This window comes from Triturus cristatus, chromosome 1_2 (assembly GCF_964204655.1).
Source record: "Triturus cristatus chromosome 1_2, aTriCri1.1, whole genome shotgun sequence".
NCBI lineage: Eukaryota > Metazoa > Chordata > Amphibia > Caudata > Salamandridae > Triturus > Triturus cristatus.
Genome location: NC_140580.1, coordinates 733,931,396 through 733,949,715, shown reverse-complemented (window position 1 = coordinate 733,949,715; position 18,320 = coordinate 733,931,396). Strand labels below are relative to the sequence as shown.

The window sequence follows — 18,320 nt, the reverse complement described above, 5'->3', positions numbered from 1 at the left end:
AAGTTCACTTTCAGCGTGGCCTCATTAAGTGATCGGTGTACCAACATTGCCACTGCCAGACAAGCTTCCACCTGGCTGCAATATTTGGAGTTTTGCACCAAGACAAGTTTTTTTTAAATCCAAGCATCTCCCACATTGATGGTGGGAGCAGCTTTAGTGAAAAAAATGAGTGATGGCCAGTCGGCCATACCCCATTGGAACGGTGGACTTGTGGCGAGTCTTTTTTCTCTCTGAATACAGACACCCAAAGCCTCTCTTTGGAAAACAATATATCAATGTCCCTGTCACAGTGATAGCTGTCTCCCAGAAGGTGCTGGACCTTAGTACCCTCTTCCTTTCCAGGACCACCATCATGGTGCACATGGTAGGCCTAGATAGGAAAGCGGCAGATGGTAACTACTTGCACTGTCTGCACTGTTTGGTGCCCCACCAAGAGGCAGCAACTCTGCCATCAGGATACACTCTATCTCAGTATCTCTAAATGATATGGCAGATGTGGGAGGTCGGTGGATGTGATAGAGCCAACTGTGGCAAGTATCCCACAACAGCCCCATCTAAATTAGGCTATTAGATTGTCCTTATTTCCCATTTCTTCTTATGCTTTTCATCTACGCAAGGTCTTTGCAATGGTACATGATGTGCAGGCTGGGAAACTAAGCATAGTGTTTTTGTTTTAAAACTAAAAATATCTCCTTTTATCCCCTCTTTGTTTTACAGAAATGTGCTCATAATTTGTTTTGCGTCTTTTTTCTTTTTTCTGTTCTACAACTGAAAGTATCCCAGTTTTATCCTCTCATCGATATAGGGAATGCGTTGCTAGGATGTTTTGCCATTTTTCAGACCACTTAATGTTTTACACATGACTTATTACTTATAGCAATGTTATACTAGAATATAGTTTGAAAACAGGAAAAGCAGGAACAAATATGTGGCAAAGTTTCAGAACAATTTTCTCATGGATTTATTTTATAATCATGAGTGCATCACAGGTAATCACTTGGAAACAAATCATTCCCGTTAAAATTAAAATGTTGATATAAAAAAAAAAGAATTAATTAAAATATTTAATAATTTTTGTATGTGTTTGATGTATACTTGTACCTGGATTTTTTGAGTATTGTTGTGAGTTTCAAATGGTAGAAACTACTTTAACCAGAGTCCCCGTTTTCTAGTAGTTGCTCAGTGGAAGTCCACAGAAGTAAGCCTGGGCAAAGTACTACGCTACGCTCGCGTAGTTTGCGAAGTTTGCGCTACTTCGCACTACGCAAATTGTACGTAGCACAGTGCAAACATGCGTAGCGTAGCGTTGCGTAGTGCAGCGGTAATTTTTTGCTTGCTCGCGGTCCTCAACATCAAGTTGGCGACCGCGAGCAAGGAAAATGACATCCCGGCGAGACTTTTTACTTGTTCGCGATCAGCTACATCAAGTTGCCGATTGCGAGCGTGGAAAATAAACATCCCGGCAAGATTCTCAATGCGGGGAGGTCAGGTTTCTCATTGCGTGTGTTCGTGTATGCTCGCGACCGTTCGCGATGAGAAACTACCAGTCCGCGTTGAGAAAGCTGCCTCTCAAGTAAAAATCTACTCGAGCGGCAGAAAACTACAGCTTGCACTGTGCAAGATGCCGTTCTCAATGATTGCACAGTGCCGGATGCTTGTCCGCACTGTGCAATCATTGAAAACGGCATCTTGCACAGTGCGAACAGGGGACTACGCAGTTCGCGAAGTGCTATGCGTAGCTCGTGTAGTGCGAAGTGCACTTTGCGTAGCTTCGCGTAGTGCTACTTCGCAAACTATGCCTAGGATTACACAGAAGTCAAAAGGTTTTAACAGCAGCGGCTCCTCCGCTTAGGCGGAGGAGCATCGTCCCACTGCTCTACAAGCAGTTTTAAATGGAAAACTAAAATGATAACTAACAATATTGTCATTTTAGTTTTCCTTCCTACTAAAGTGCAGGGTGGGGCGGATGAGGCTGGGCTGGCCAAAGTAAGGGCCAGGGGTAGGAGTGTTAGGGACATTCTCAAGTGTGCAGGACATTGAGGCCGGCCAAGCCGTCCTGCGCACTTTGGATGTTCCCCACCAGGCTGCATTACAAATTCTGGTAGGGAGCATGCACAGCCTCCCTATCCCCGTCTGAGCGCTGAACCACGGGACGTAGACCAATCACAATGCTGCATTGCCTCTGGGATGACAAGAAAACCAAGAAGCTTTATAGACCTCTAGAAAAATCAATATCCTTAGTCAGGCCCTATCTAAGCCTACCTTGGACTTTCTATTTTCAGTACATGAGCTGCTGGTGTCCAAATTAAACTGAAATCAAAGATAGGTGGCATGATTCTGAGTTGGCTGATAATGGAAAATCCATCCATTTCGGAAGGAGAGGCTATATCCGGAGTGGGTACATCTGGTGGAATTTCTTGCACCACAGTGTTCACACTTCTTTTGACACAGTACCCCATTGTGCTTTTATTTGTCCCTGATTTATAATCATTTAAGGGGTTATTAACCCCTTGAGTGCCCGCCCCTTTCCCCGCCCTGTGCCGGCCGTTGCATTAGCGGGCGGGGTTTATGACGAGCTGGTCTCGTCATGGGCACAGTGCAACCGCGGCCCATGACGAGACCAGCTCGTCATGGGCACTCAAGAGGTTAAGAGTCTGGCGGACTTGAGACATCTGCCAAAAATTGGCAAATGTATCCACAGCCCTATTTTGGCTGTATACAAAAGTATACGCTCTAAAAAGTGCAAAGAGGACATCCACGCGTTTGTAGTGTGAGTACTCTACCCGCCAAACTATAAAACAACCCCCTTGGTGTTCCGGATTACTGTGTGTGAGCAGTGATTCAACTGTGTGTAATGCCGCAGAGTGGGGCTGCTGCTTCCTGGGTACCCAACCCATCACAGCAGAAAGAGCGTCCTTTCATGGTGTGTCAGTTCTAGATGTACCTGAGGAGAGAGAGCTCCAGACCAGCCAAGGCAGAGGTCACAAACAAACATGTCCCAGCACCCTGAAAGCTAGTCATGCAGAACCAGCTCAATAGGCTGGTCTATACACAACTTTAATGCAGAAGCATCTGAGATGCAAGACCTAAAGGCAGAAAACGACCTGAGGACCTGACCAAGATCACACAGTTGGTCTATTGAATTGGAACTCACATTGGAACTCGTGCCTCCTGGTTAGTAACTAGCCACTTCTACTATTACTACCCTCAAGCCTCGTTTTATTACCACCCTTGTTTTCTTTTTTTACGTACTGTGGGGTTCCTAAATTACTTTGCGAGTCTATGTGCCACAAACAGTACGCTACTTCACACAGAACAGAAGCGGTGGTGACCACCTCACTCTTGGTCAATATTGACACTCCATTCAGTCCTGAACTTTCACCTAAAATTCATTGTTTTCCGGTGTTTTAGTTTAATTGGTTCAATGGTAACAAAAACAAGCATTTGCAATGCAATAGGTCTCGCAATTACTAGAGTTTGAGGTAGTGACATTGCAAATAATTATGCCTTTTTTTTTTAAACATAAATAAAAGGCATTGTTATTTACAATGCCAATAGCTGAAACTCTCGTAACTGCGAGAGCTACTGCATTGCAAATGCTTGTTTTTCAAGGGTTCTACTAAGGCAGATGTCCTGGTACTGAGTTATCATCACCTGAAAGCTACATCTGCTTCTCCACTCCCATTCCCTGTTCCGCTGAAACGTACCGCTGAAACGTAACACGTGACCACTCCAACCAATTTTGCCCACTTCAGCCAAATAGATGCAGAAAAAACCTGCTGGTAGCCTCTGGTCCAATGTACAGAATTAGGTCACCTTCTACAATTAACAGCTACAGCATATACCATCTGGCTGTGGACCATGAAAAGAAGTCGGTGGTCCTAAACAAATCTGTTACTTAAGTGAAACAGCAATAGGTCATCCGTCTAACTGCACCCATCCGACCATAAGAAGCATACACCTGTCGGACCTTGGATTGAAAGCAAAAGATCAGACGTAGGAAACGTTTCTTATTTCCAGGATGCTTTGAGAACACACAACAAAACTACCTCTTCAGACAGGAACTTATCATGGTCTCCACTGTTGAACACAAATTTGAAAGCAGATACATTATTCTGAAGAAAGGACTCCATCCACCAAAGATATCCTCTAACTTAACTCTAACTCGACCAACATCTAAGTACTTGATAACGAGACACACAGAGTTGAATCATTCTATATTGAGAGACTCTTCACAGCACTCAAATGGGGAGGTGTCAATATCAACACAGTTGATGGCGATAGGTGTCTCCCAAGCTCCTTCTGGCATCCTTCTTTTTCACTTCACTTCACCATCACTCTCACCTTTGCCATCAAAACCACCTTAGATGGTAATCTGCTTCAGTTCCCACTGTGGCCCTTAGATCTTCTACCTACATTGTTAACCGTTCCTAAAGGCACTTCAATATCTCCGGTAAGTAAGAAGCTTTTACATCCGACTTCTCCTTCTGGGGCATCAGATTATCCCAGTCCTCGTCATTTATGTTCTATTGAAAGGCATAAGAGGACAAGAATGCTATTTACTTCTTCTTGTAGATGCATCTCATCAGACTCAGGTTTGTCCAATACCTCATATATGCCAGCTTTACCACCTGTTCGCCTTCAATGTCAGATCTTATAGATAGCAATACTATCTTTCAGAATGCACTTCTTAGAGATGCAACTAGGCTGAACATTCAAGTGGAAGCCTCTCAGACCTCAGTCTCTGATATTATGGAGACATTGGAGCCTTATTCTTCCCCAAGATCTTCCCTTCTGTTGGTATACGGCTTTCCGGAACTTGCAGTAGAAAAATTCTTCACCCAAGCCGCTACAATGACGCGCCTTCTGAAATAACACAAGGCTTCCAATCAGAATCTGGTGTATTAACACCTGAATCCTAATTATGCATAGTGCCCCTAGGGGAGTAACTGGTGTATGTTCCCACATTGTGTGGTCCTGAGGGCTTATGGTATTACAGAATGGCCACAGACGCTTGTGCAGCTCCTTTTCTAATGCTGATGGCACATACGCACATGTAGAGCCAGCACTATCTTGAGTGGGTGTTCCATCATTTGCATGGGGGGAGGTCCTATGCAAATAAGGGAATCACTGTGCCTCTGCTTTTCTCTATTACAAACTCAGGCTCAGAGACAAACACACCCTTAAGTGGTGCACTGACTGTGTGCAACAAAATGTTGACTCATTGTTGTGCTCCGCCTGAGGTCAGCTCTTAGGGAGCAATGGGTGTCCCACAGACCCGCAGATATCCCCCTGCAGGCAGGTGCACCTACTTGCAACGAGATCTCTGTCCCCTCTTGAAATTGCAGGTGGTTGCGTCCTGCACAGTGAAAAACTGAGATTTTAAGTTTGTGGCTGCCCTGGTGGCAGTGCATTCACGATAACAGCGCTCACTGTCCCTGTTTGCACCAAGAACACCATTTGAAGATGTGCCTGGTGTAGATCAATAGTTCTTCATTCCAGACCATAGAATCCAAACCAGAGTCTGTCATAGTCATGGCAGTCAGGAAGAAGCAGACATCTGCTCCTCCGCTGCTGAGATGTCTGTCGCTTTTGACAGAGCGAACAAGTGCATATTCACACCAGGTCGCACAATTTGTGGATCCACTGCAACAGTATTTAAGACAGTTAGTGCCACATCCCTGCTAAGGTGTTATGATAGAGCCCTGTGGAAGCCTTTGAACACCTTTGCAGAGGTACTCTCTAGGCAATGGATTCAACAATTTATGGAGTTTGTACAAGAGCAACAACTGATGTCAAATCAAGTAATTATGCCTCAGTAGACTTGGAATTATCTATCAAGGTAATCTCACATGGCAATTCTACTGATTCCATTAGTCTTCATGAAGATGAGACATTCCAATAGAAAATGATTTTCATTCCGCCTGAGTGGCCAAGACAATGATTTCCAGAGCTTCTTCACCTTCCCATAAGACTTCACAGGAAGCTGCAGCGTAAACCAAATATGTTGTCCTGGATGCAAGTACATCATCTTAAAGTGTCATCGTTAAATATGGCAGCATGTTTTCTGGGAACATGCAATATGGTCATATGAACTTACCTTAGGTTTGGGAAAACATTCTTATGACGCTTCCTTACTTACCCCTTTGCCCTGGTAAAGTCAAAAAATCTATTTGATTTTATATGTCAACAGTTAGCTGCTATTTCAGCATACAGAAAGGTCCCTCACAAAGGTTCTTCTTTATTAATCCTTCGATAAAGATTTCAAGGGTCTAAAAAGGACTTCTTTTCCAACATTGCAGCCTTCTTATCATGAAGTTCAATCTGCTTCTGTCTAAATTGTTGCTATTCCTTTGAGCAGATACATAAGTATCACTGCAGCACCTTTCTTGGAAGGTAGCTTTGCCTATGCCCTTTACATACAATTCTGTGATAAAGGTTTCAAGTATCTAAAAATGACTTTTCTTCCAACTCTGCAGCCTTCTTCTCCATGGGGCCCAATCTGCTTCTTTTTAAATAGATGGTTCTGCCCTTTGAGCCAATATATAAATCATTGTTGCAGCACCTTTCTTGGAAGGTGACTGTGCTCATGGCTGTTACATCCGATTGTCGAATAAGTGAGCGCTTTCTGCTTTAAAACCTTAATAATTTTTCATTACAAAAGGGTTTTTGTAAGAACACATCCGGCTGAACTAGTATACAAATTTCGCATTAACTAAGTAATCTCTCTACTTGTTTTCTTTAGTAATCCCTCCTCTCTGGCAGAGAGGTCCCTCCACTTTCTTGATGTTAAAAGTCTTGTGGTTTTACTTGAACAGGACTAGAGTCTTCCATAAATCTAACCAACTTTGTGTTAATTATGACACTCACTGTACTGGTGTAGCTTCCTCCAAACATTCCATTTCCAGATAGACAGTCTTGCGTATTGCCTTACGTTATCATCTAGCCAACAAACCTATTCTTGGCAAATCTAGAACTCCTGCAACACGAGGAAAGGCAGCTACTGCAGTGTGGTTAAGGAATGCCCATGGGGCAGAGAAAAAGAGAAAGCCACAGGAAAGTCTATCCACATATTTATTAAACATTACTCTTTAGATGAGGATTCTAGAGCCTTAGACCCTTAGCTGACTAAGCGGCTCTAATGATACTGCTTGTAAATGTACTTTACTGGCTTGTGGTTTGCTGTTTATTATTGACAACCACAAGTTTGTGGGATAAGCTTGCTATTTATTCTACATTTATGAGCATCAGTAGAGATCCCATGATGCAGAAGAAAATTTACTTATTTGTAATTTTAGCTCTAAATCATAGGTATCTTCATTGAAGTCATACATAACCCTTCCTCCTCCACAGTTTGGTAGTTCTCAACTGCATATGATATATCTGTTTATTCAAATGTTTGCATATCTCCTTTAAATATACTTGACCCTAGAAGGCAACTGCTAGTATAGTGCATGTAGGGAGATTAAACCTTTTCGCTCCTTAAAGGAGCAGTACTCTGTTTTCAATCTTGTGCACTTTAATCTTAACAGCAACATTTTCCTTTGTATCTTTTCTTTCTCATGCTCATGTGGGTTTTCATGGTCCATTTTCTTGTTTGTAGTACAGGTTACCCTTGGTGCTACAATTTTGCTTTTTGTAATTGCTATATTTATGTAATATCCATTGAGAAAAGTTAGTAAAAAGTTGACCTGATCAACATATGGAGATTGGGACTGCATTTTGCCTCCAATTAAAGACGTACTATATTTTGTTTTGTAAAACAAGAATTATTAATTTCACTCATAGGATGGAATGTGGTCCAGGTGTAGACTAGACCAACTGCTTACCTGCGATCCTAATTACACTCTAACACAGTCAACGCCTCTTTCTCAACGATGGAGAGCTTCTCATTTCTCTGAGGACCGCTAACACAAAATCAATAGTTTTATTGTATCATTCCAAGCAACTTACTTCTTGTTTCAGTTGTTATTTTTCAAAAACCACCTTTACTCTTAGGTTGTGCTCCTCCACATTCGTATCAACCACTAAAACCTCATCTTGAAACAATGGGCCCCTTCTGTGCCTCTTGACAGTATTCCCAAGACACTTTCAAATACTGATGACGCTGGCATTAATCTTCTGGCATTCTGATTAATCTATATGTTCCAATCGGTGTTACAAATGCTGTGAACTCACCTCATGGCATGCAAAGGTCAAGCTGAGGGTAATGAAACCTTTCTTCCCTTTCAAGAGTACCGCCATTTCAGTTATGTTCAGTAAAGGGTATTCCTCAACAACTACACTCTTATTCAGTTCTCTTTGGTCTATGAATAGTCTGATATCCCCAACTGTTTGTAGGCCACTACAACTGGATACAGTCATTTAGTAGCTTCCACCAGTTCAATGTTTCCTCTCTTTTGCAGTATTTCAAACTCTTCCTTCACACTGTCCATTGCACTCATGTGGATACCTCTCCTGCTGCTTCTTGCTAGTTTAGTTCCTTTATTTAGCTTAATCTCATAGATATATCCTTTGAGACATCCAAATGTCTCAGCAAATATTATGTAAAATTATTGTAGATTATTGTACAAGCCTACTTCCATGCATTCCTTTGTGTTACTCTGACTATGAAGATTAGCTTTGGGATTTGAAAATACCCCTATACGTTTTTCTTCCTTGCCAATTTACCCAAAGCTGTTACACACCCCTCCACACTCTCTGCATGTCTGTTCAAGAAAGCTACAGGTACTCCAAGCAACGACCTAATGTAGCACATTCTACCTGAAGTCACCACCCACACATCTGAGTAATAAGTACATGCATACCTTCACCTCCAATCTGCTGCAAACCCACACCAGAGGCTTCCCAGATTTCACTCCCACTTTGCAATTTTGAACTATAGAAATTCCTCGCCAGTATTCAATGTGATACTCAAGACTGAATTATTTCACTCTCAGAAGTAGTGCTGAATAAGCTCTCCTCTTGAAACTTTCACTAAAGCTCCAGTCTTAACTGTAGATGAAGTGCTTCCTAGTGTTCACTCTAGACAAAGTTCCTCACTGCTGCTCTCCAAAGAAAAAATAGTTTTGACTTAAAGTGTCCTTTGTAAAAGGCTGTCCCTCGATGTTGCTCCTCAAATCCACCACTTTCTTTCAAACTTATAATTCAGCAGCTATCTACTTTCACTTCTCACTCCAAGGCAGTGGTGCTGGGACAATTTTAAGAGTGGGAGTGCTGCCATCAACTTTACATCACTGAGCTCATAAGGACTGTGAAAAGTTCAGGTTTTACGTAAAGAACAAATGAGCCACACCCATTCATCAATAGAGGGGTAAGGGTACAGTATGTAGCTGGTGGTGAATTTTGTATTAAACTGTTGAAAATATATTACTAAAGCATGGTATGGTAGCTCATTGTCATTTACCGACAACACATTTTCCATTGGAATGGCCACTACTTTTGCACAGACATAGTACTACAGATAAAACTACATAGCGATGAACAATAATGTATAGACAACGGATTTCAGTGAATATTTGGCATTTGGGCATCACCAAGTAAAGTGTATTGAATTGGTTTGAGCCTATTAACCCCTTCGACGCGCATGACGGAACGGTTCCGTCATGCACGTCGGTTGCGCTGTGCGCATGACGGAACCGTTCCGTCATGGCCCCGCCCGCGCACAGAACCTTCAGCGTGGCGCGGAAATCCGCGCCGCTCTGAAGGGGTTAAAATCCTTTTTCCCTCACACTTCGGAATTGCCAAAAAGAGCTTAAAATTGTACTTTCCTCAGTGCTGACATTTTTTAAAATATTTGTACAGTTCTATTAGACCTGACAGCCTTGGGATGGTCTCCCCCCTCAACTGTTTGCCTTCCTCCTCCACTCTTCTGCCCTCGTTTCTGCAGGTATTAGTCGTCTGTGCACTTTACCACTCCTAACAAGTGCTGATGTGCTTGTACTTACTCCCCTAAACATGGAAATATTGGTTCATATCCAATTGTTCTATTTAAGTTACTTATAAGTCCCTAGTAAAGTGGTACTATCTGTATTCAGGGCCTGTAAATTAAATGCTATTCGTGGGCTTGCAGCATTGATTTTGCCACCCACTTAAGTAGTCCTTTAACCATGTCTTTAGCCTTCCATTGCAGAGCCTGTGTGTGCAGTTCACACTGCCATTTCGAACAGGCAAAAAAACCTTTTTGCCAAGCCCAAAGTTTTCTTTTTATACGTATGAGTCAGCTCTTCGATAAGCCCTGGACAACCCAGAGGGCAGAGTGCAATGTATTTAAAAGGCAGGACATGTACTTTTAAGTGTTACATGTCCTGGTAGCGAAAAACTCTTACATTCATTTTCAACTACTGCAAGGGCTAGCTCTCCCATAGGATAACATTAGGATTACCTCATTACATTTCCCAATTGGGAAAAGTTAAACACTTCAAGTATGGTGTTTCGGGAATCACAATTTTAAAATCCAAACTTATGGTGAATTCGGATTTAAAATTGTAATTCTGAAAATGCCACTTTTAGAAAGTTGGCATTTTCCATACTTTGGCCATTTGGTGCCTGCTGCCTGTCTCTAATCACATGACTGGGGTGGGTGGCAGCTGGACTTTGTGTATCCCCCTAGACAGCCACACTCCATGAGAGCTTAGGTGTGACTTGATGGGCCATCCTGACAGGATGGGAGGGAAGAGCTGGGCTCAGCCTCACACCTGAATAGTCTCTGTCCAGTCCCCACCTGCATACTCACCTATAGTGAGCCTGAAGCCAGGGTAGGATGGGCAGGGCCTCTGCACTTCAAAGACCTGTGTTTGAAGTCACCCCCACTTCAAAGGCAACACAGGGTATAAGTACTTGACCTTAGACACCACCACCTCAGTACACTTCTGGACCTGTGGATGCCAGGAAGAAGGAATGCTGTGCTGCTGAAAGACTGCCACTCTGCTGGACTGCTGCTTTGCTGGACTCCTGCTTTGCTGTACTGACCCGCTGTCCTTCTGCCTGGGTGAGAAGGACTGGACCTGCATCACTTCACCCCAGAACCCAGAGTGACTAGAAACGCTAGTTGGCTGGCCTCCTGATCTGAAGTCTTGGAGACATAAAGGACTTCCAACCTCTGCATCTGAACTCTCCCATTTGTGAGTCTGCCCTGCCAAGTGGTGTCACCAAGTCTGATGGGGTAAAGATACGCTCTACAACCTGGTTCATAAATTTGTCTTGGATTTGTGGATATTTATGTGTGCTCCAGGGGTGGCGTCTTCATTCGTGACGTCCATGTAACTGATTAATGAGAAACACTTCCTTCATGGGTTGTGTCCCCCTTGGGCACTACTTTGCGGTATTTTTTTATCAATTTGTATGATCAAAAATAAACAGATTTAAACATCAAGTTCTGTGTTGTTTTTATTCTTCATACTCCATATTGAGTTTATTCATTAATTTGGTAACTCATGATATATGGACTAATATTTATCCAATGCATTTCGGGTTATGTGGAAAAACCCTTCATCAGGGATTAGTCCTAGGATTTAAATAATAGCGTGAGGAATTGTCAAGCATGTGAGCATTCGATCAGGTCCATAAAGGATTCCATACTAGGACCAGGTTTCACATCCAAAAATTTCACAGTGAGAGCACCCCTCTGATTTCTTAGAGTGTCAATCGTGACCCATTCCCAATAGATCTTTTTTATCATTGATTTGGGTGGAGGAAGCTGGCTCTCCCAAGCCTCTTCCAGGCCTAACTACACCAACTGTTTTTTTAGATTCGATACCCAGGGGATCTTGTGCTCTGCTCCGAGTTTTAAGAGCTCATCCAGAGCAGAAGCGTAATGTTGTAGTTCAGGGGACCTTCTAAGCCTTGTCCAGTATAATATAGGACGCAGCCTAGCCACATGGCTGATGTTGTGTCTACCGAGATCACTGCGAAGTGGGACTAACGGGGTGGACAGGGGGAGCGAGACTAAGTCCCTAAAGAACTTAGGGGCGTATCTCTACCCCATCATTATATCGACGTTTCATTTCCACGATATGCAGCACACCTCTCAATAAAACATGGCTTATGAAGAAATATCTAACATGACGGATTTACGAGCAGAAACTTGTGCTTTTAAAGATGATGAAGTATCTAGGATCTATTCATTAATACATGAGGAGACATCACAAGCCACAAACAATCGAAGCAAACAACAAAATATACGACAACTCATTTACTTATCAAAACGTGAGATAAATCAAAGATTGCATGCAAGCACCCTCATTAAATACCACCGGACACAACGTATTCCACGAGGATTAAGGATATCACTAAAACCATCTCTTTGCAAAAACACACAAAAATTTAAGGACCGCTGGTACGCAATCCTTAACAAATGTTTTTTAGATTTAATTTTACTTATTATAGAGGAACTATCTACAATACTTGAAGAGCTATCCAAGGAAATAGTCACCGTCACTAATGAACTTACTAATTCAATGTCCACAGAAGAATGGTCAAAAGTTTTGCAGGACATCAATGAACAACTTACTAAACACTCCCAAGAAATAAACGAAAGAAAAATACGCAAGTTCGTGAGCCATGTCACTACTAAGAGTGTGAGACATCGTCAAGCGCTTACAAACCTTGTTTTGACAATTGTACCGTTCTCAAGGTTTAGAGACCGGTTTATTGATTGGCTCACGTTCATTTACAGAGCGGGGCCTCTTCCTTGACTTAAGCTGGTGCCGAGTGAGGTGGGGCTTTTTCCTCAGATATTGTTCGGTAAGCATGATTCTTTTCTAAGCGTTCTTCAGAAGAATGAGGATACAGACGTTCTGAAGCTAAATGTCTCATGTGATTATTTCTTCTTTTACTTCATTTTTGATATATTGTTCTGTTGTTTTTCTTGTTTTGTAGATGTCAACTAACATCAGCAATCACATAGAGGAATTGGATAACATATTTAAGGGTATAGTAGTAACCCAGTTTCTTTTTCAAAGTCCATACTAGGGACTTTGTTCATGAGGTCCTGAAGAAAGCCAAGGAGAGTTCCTCCGGAAGGCTGAAACATGTCGACCAATCAGTGGGCAGCAAACGTTGGTTACCTGCTTTCTTTTTCCTTTTTTTCACTATTTTAGATAGAAATACGATTGATGAGGCACAGTTCAGTATTTACTTACATCTAGTGCAAATCAATTGTGTATTCTGTTTTATGAGCACTGGTAAAATACAAAAATATTTGTTTATTTTCTTTGCACTCTTTACAAACTTCCGCCTTTTTTCCTCTTTTTCTGGATGTTTCTTGATAAGAGGATACAACTCATTCATTCAGCCTCAATACAATATGAGGGCTTTGAGAAGAGTTGTTTGGTAACCCAGATGATGACACTGGGCACTTTAAGAGTGTAATGATGGGATGCTGATTATCCTTAGATCAAGCTTTTTTGCTTCACCTCCTGTCTCTTTCAACTGTTGTATCGCTTTATCACATGTTTACCTATATTATTTCACTATTGGCGTAAAATTGTTAGTAGTCAACTCTCTTGAATTTTAGATCAAGGGTTGTATATTAGACCTCGGATTCCTCTCTTGGTTTTTGAAGTGATACCACAAGAACAACACCCAGGACTCAACCATCATCATCAACCACAGAACCAGTACAAACTCCAACTCAAACAGAACGGCAAGCCCAGACATCAGGACAACCTTTTTTAGAGGAAGGCCATCAACAAAAAGGCGACCCAGGAGGAGCCAAAGAAAAAGAAACACCAACTACAAGATCCACTACGGGTGGAAAGAGAGACAAGGGCAAGAAACAAATAATAACATGAATTTGGTCATCAACATTTCTGATCAACACCTTAATGAAATTGAACTACAAACACTACAAAAAGGTACATCGTACGTCCATACAACCAATACCAACCATCTAGAACTTGAAGTAAGTTTCTTCAAACTTATGAGAAAATTACGACTCCGGAACTTCTTCGAAAACATCTTAACACCACAAGCCCAAACCGAACCTGATCAACTAAAAGGACTATCACCACCAAGTTCCTATATGGCCCCTATCAGCCATAAAACATTAGACACTTTTGAGAATTTAGTAAAACAAGATTTAACAAAACTCAACCTTGCAAAAAAAAGAAAAACCACTAACCTCACACAAAAAGAACTGGGTATCATTAAAAGCATCGCGAACAACCCTAAAATCATATGCCAAAAGGCTGACAACGGAGGAGCATTAGTTGTACTTAACATGGATAAATATGAAACAGAAGTTAACAAACATCTAACAGACGAAACCACCAATATAAAAATGGACATGAACCCTACAGAAAACTACAAAACAACATTGAAAGCACTCGTCAACCAAGCCTTTGAAAAAGGAGTGATCAACGAAAGAACAAAAAAATTCCTCATTAAAGAACATCCAAGGAGCCCGAACATATACATGGTTCCAAAAATACATAAAGATCTGATACGCCCACCGTTTAGACCTATAGTTTCGACCAAAGGAAGTTTGCACGAACCAGTTGGACAATTTTTAGACCGATATCTCCAACCTTTGGTATTCAAAGTTCAAACATTCGTAAAAGACACCATGGATTTCCTAAATAAACTTCACAACCTCAACATTAACAAAGAAGAAACAATACTCATGTGTACCATAGACGTAAAAGCGCTGTACACCTCAATACCACACAACTTAGGCATAGAAGCCGTTGAAAAAGCATTACTACATTCTGAGATAAATCTGGAAATGCAAGTTTTTCTAATGGAATTATTACATTTTACTTTGTTCCAAAGCTACTTCACCTGGAAAGACCAATGGTTCCTACAAACAACAGGCACTTCCATGGGAAATTGCGCCGCACCAGCGTACGCGAACCTGTTCATGGCTAAATTTGAACAAGACCATATTTTAAATAAAAACTCATGGAAGAAATGTTGTAAACTTTTCTTGAGATATATAGATGACATCTTTATCATATGGAACGGACCTGAAATCACATTAATTGAAGCCTTGAACAACCTCAATCTCATTGATAACAGAATACAATTTACACATGATGTACAACAACAGCAAATTACATTTTTGGATGTATTCATAAAATTGTCCAATAACACTTTCGTAACAGACATCTACATGAAACCAACAGATCAAAACAACACACTACATTATGCAAGCTTCCATCAAGATTCCTTGAAACGACATTTACCGTATTCACAAATGTTGCGGGTTAAAAGAATTGTATCAGATCCACAAACATCAATGCTTAGATTGAATGAAATCAAGGAACGATTCCAACAAAGAGGCTACCCTAAACAAGTGCTGGAAGAGGCAGAAAAACGATGCTTACAAAAAGATAGACAACAACTATTATCAAAACCAACAATCATCAAAGAAAACCGCATCACGATGGTGTCCAAATTTTCCACGGCTAGCTCTATTGTCAAACGCATAATTAAACGTCACTGGCCGATTTTAACAATGGAACCAGACTTCAACAACCTCTTTAAAAACATGCCAATTTTTGCATATACCAGGAATAAAAACCTGAGGGAAATCCTAAAACACAAAATGATTAAAGACACACATACATTCAAAGGAACCAGAGCGTGTCTAAACTGCAACAATTGTCATAATATTATTCCTGGAGCCAACATAACACACCCCAGAAAAGGTCACAATATCAAATTCAACGTCACAGCTACATGTGACACCATGAATGTTGTGTATTTATTAAAATGCCCGTGTGGCATGGTCTACGTGGGAAAAACCGAGAGAAAAATAAAAACAAGAATCAATGAACATAAATCAAACATTCGCACAAAAAACATGAAGTCAACAGTGGCTATCCATTTCACATCAAATAACCACAACATCAGTCAACTCCTCGAGGTGACAACACCCCAAGAAGGTCGCGACCACAGAAAACATTTACTTCAACGAGAAAATCATTGGATCAAAAGACTGGAAAGCATTCACCCATACGGGATGAATGATCGCATTGAACTATCTTGTGATCTATAATTCATACCTTCGTGCTATTATTATGATTTAGGCATGTGTACATATCCGTTTTTCAAGTTGAAAACTCATCACAAAATGGCCACCTTCATCTCAACCCTTTTCGTTTCTTAAATAACAAACATACAGGACAAATGAACGCATTGAACTACTTTGTTATCTATAATTCATACCTTCATGCTATTATTATGATTTAGGCATGTGTACATATCTGTTTTTCAAGTTTATAAACCCATTACAAAATGGCCACCTTCACTTCAACCCTTTTCGTTTCTTAAATAACAAGCACAGTCCCATTTCTACCTTCACTTGCTATACGCTGATATTAACTTCATTTGAAACGCATGCACAGCGACAAAACACGGATAAAGCGATTCACGAAGCGATTGCAACCGAGTAAGGTACGAACTTCACTATTCCTACGCCATTAATTTCATTCACTTTTCACGCCACCATCGTTTTAACTAGATTCATTTGCATGATTACCTTAGACCAAAGAATCTGGTCACTCGCACTATTTTTGTTGCACACTATCATTTTAGCATAAATTTTCCGCCCATTTAAACGTTACAAAAACGATTTAGATATTGCTTAAGCATGTGAGCACCACCATAGTTTTTATCACGAATTCCTCACGTTACCGCTTAAAAGCAACCTTCGAGACATCATCTGTTTATTTCTATTTAATCACATTGTTACACTACTAAACTCCTTCAAACTTTTTCAACTATTCTAAATGTTTACTTAAAACTTTATTTAACCTCAAACATAGAACATAATGAGTTGAATTATGAAAACGCATTGAATGCATGTATAAAGACCTATATTTCGTTTACACAGAATGAATGACAATTCCTCATGCTATTATTTAAATCCTAGGACTAATCCCTGATGAAGGGTTTTTCCACATAACCCGAAATGCATTGGATAAATATTAGTCCATATATCATGAGTTACCAAATTAATGAATGAACTCAATATGGAGTATGAAGAATGAAAACAACACAGAACTTGATGTTTAAATCTGTTTATTTTTGATCATACAAATTGATAAAAAAATACCGCAAAGAAGTGCCCAAGGGGGACACAACCCATGAAGGAAGTGCTTCTCATTAATCAGTGTCACCAAGTCTGCAACCCTTGGAAGTGGGTTTAAGGTGCTTTCCAGTGAAATCAATGCATCTTTTCTGCTGAGCAACGCATGCATGTGCAGAACCGATACATCTCCTTGGCTAAGCGGCGCATGTCAGAGCAGGACCAATGCATCACTGCTGTTGCATAGATTGGACCTGTCGCACAAGACTCTCATTGGCGAAGTCTCTCGCATCGCATCACCTTCAGAACCACCACTGCCTGATGGTTTTACTGGCGCAAGCTCCTCGCATCCTTTGTCGACGGCAGCCTCAACGACAACAATGAAACTCCGCATCACAGCTTTACCCCTCACTGGAACCGATGCTTCGCCTCGGCTGCACCATGCGGCCTCAACACCGGACTTCGTATCCTAAATCTTGTCGACAGGATCCTTGACATCGATGCATCAGATCCTTGCACCGCAGCCTTGTCGCAACTTGGAACCGACTCATTGCATTTGCTGCGCGACTCATCTTCAATGCAGATCCATGCAACACTTCACAACCAAGATTTAAGGTTCTTTGTTCAGAAGGTGTAACTGGACCCCTGTAGCCAGTCTGCTCTCCATCACAGTCAACCTGAACTTGTGACATTGTCTCGGTCCGGTGCGGCCTAATATCCCCAATATCGCTTTTTGCTTCTTGGCGCTATTTTACTTACAAACTTTGAAATTCAATACATCCAGTTCTACTAATTGGAGTTTTGTCATTTTGGTCTTGTTTTATTTATTAAAGTTTACTCAACTTTTCAAAACTTGTTGTGGGATCTTTTTGAGTGGTGTTTTAAGTGTCTCATTGCTTGAAGTGTTCCAAAACTTATGGTGAATTCGGATTTAAAATTGTAATTCTGAAAATGCCACTTTTAGAAATTTGAAGAAGCAAAACTAGGACACAAGTCTTAGACAGATGGCTCACTACCTTGAGAACACAAATGGAGAGTGTATTAGCTAAATATTAATCAGAAACCTTTTACATTAAGTCAATGTTGTGAAATCAAAAATTCATCTAATAACATAAATCTTGCAATATTTCTAAGAAATGATGATGGCGGTATCCAATGCTGAATCTTCAGTTTGCTTTATTCGAAGACGATATCTTCAACAGATATTCTTAATGATTGTTAAATCAAAATGATGCATTCAAATGTGGATATTCATTCCCAATGCATTTCGGGTGTGCTCTCACCCTTT

The 18,320-nt window shown here is 41.0% G+C and overlaps 1 protein-coding gene across 1 annotated transcript in view; it reads left to right on the top strand.

Annotated features, from left to right (window-relative positions):
• Positions 1-18,320, top strand: part of LOC146867919 (protein-arginine deiminase type-2-like) — a 692,226-nt gene that overhangs the window by 405,871 nt on the left and 268,035 nt on the right. The window lies entirely within an intron of this gene.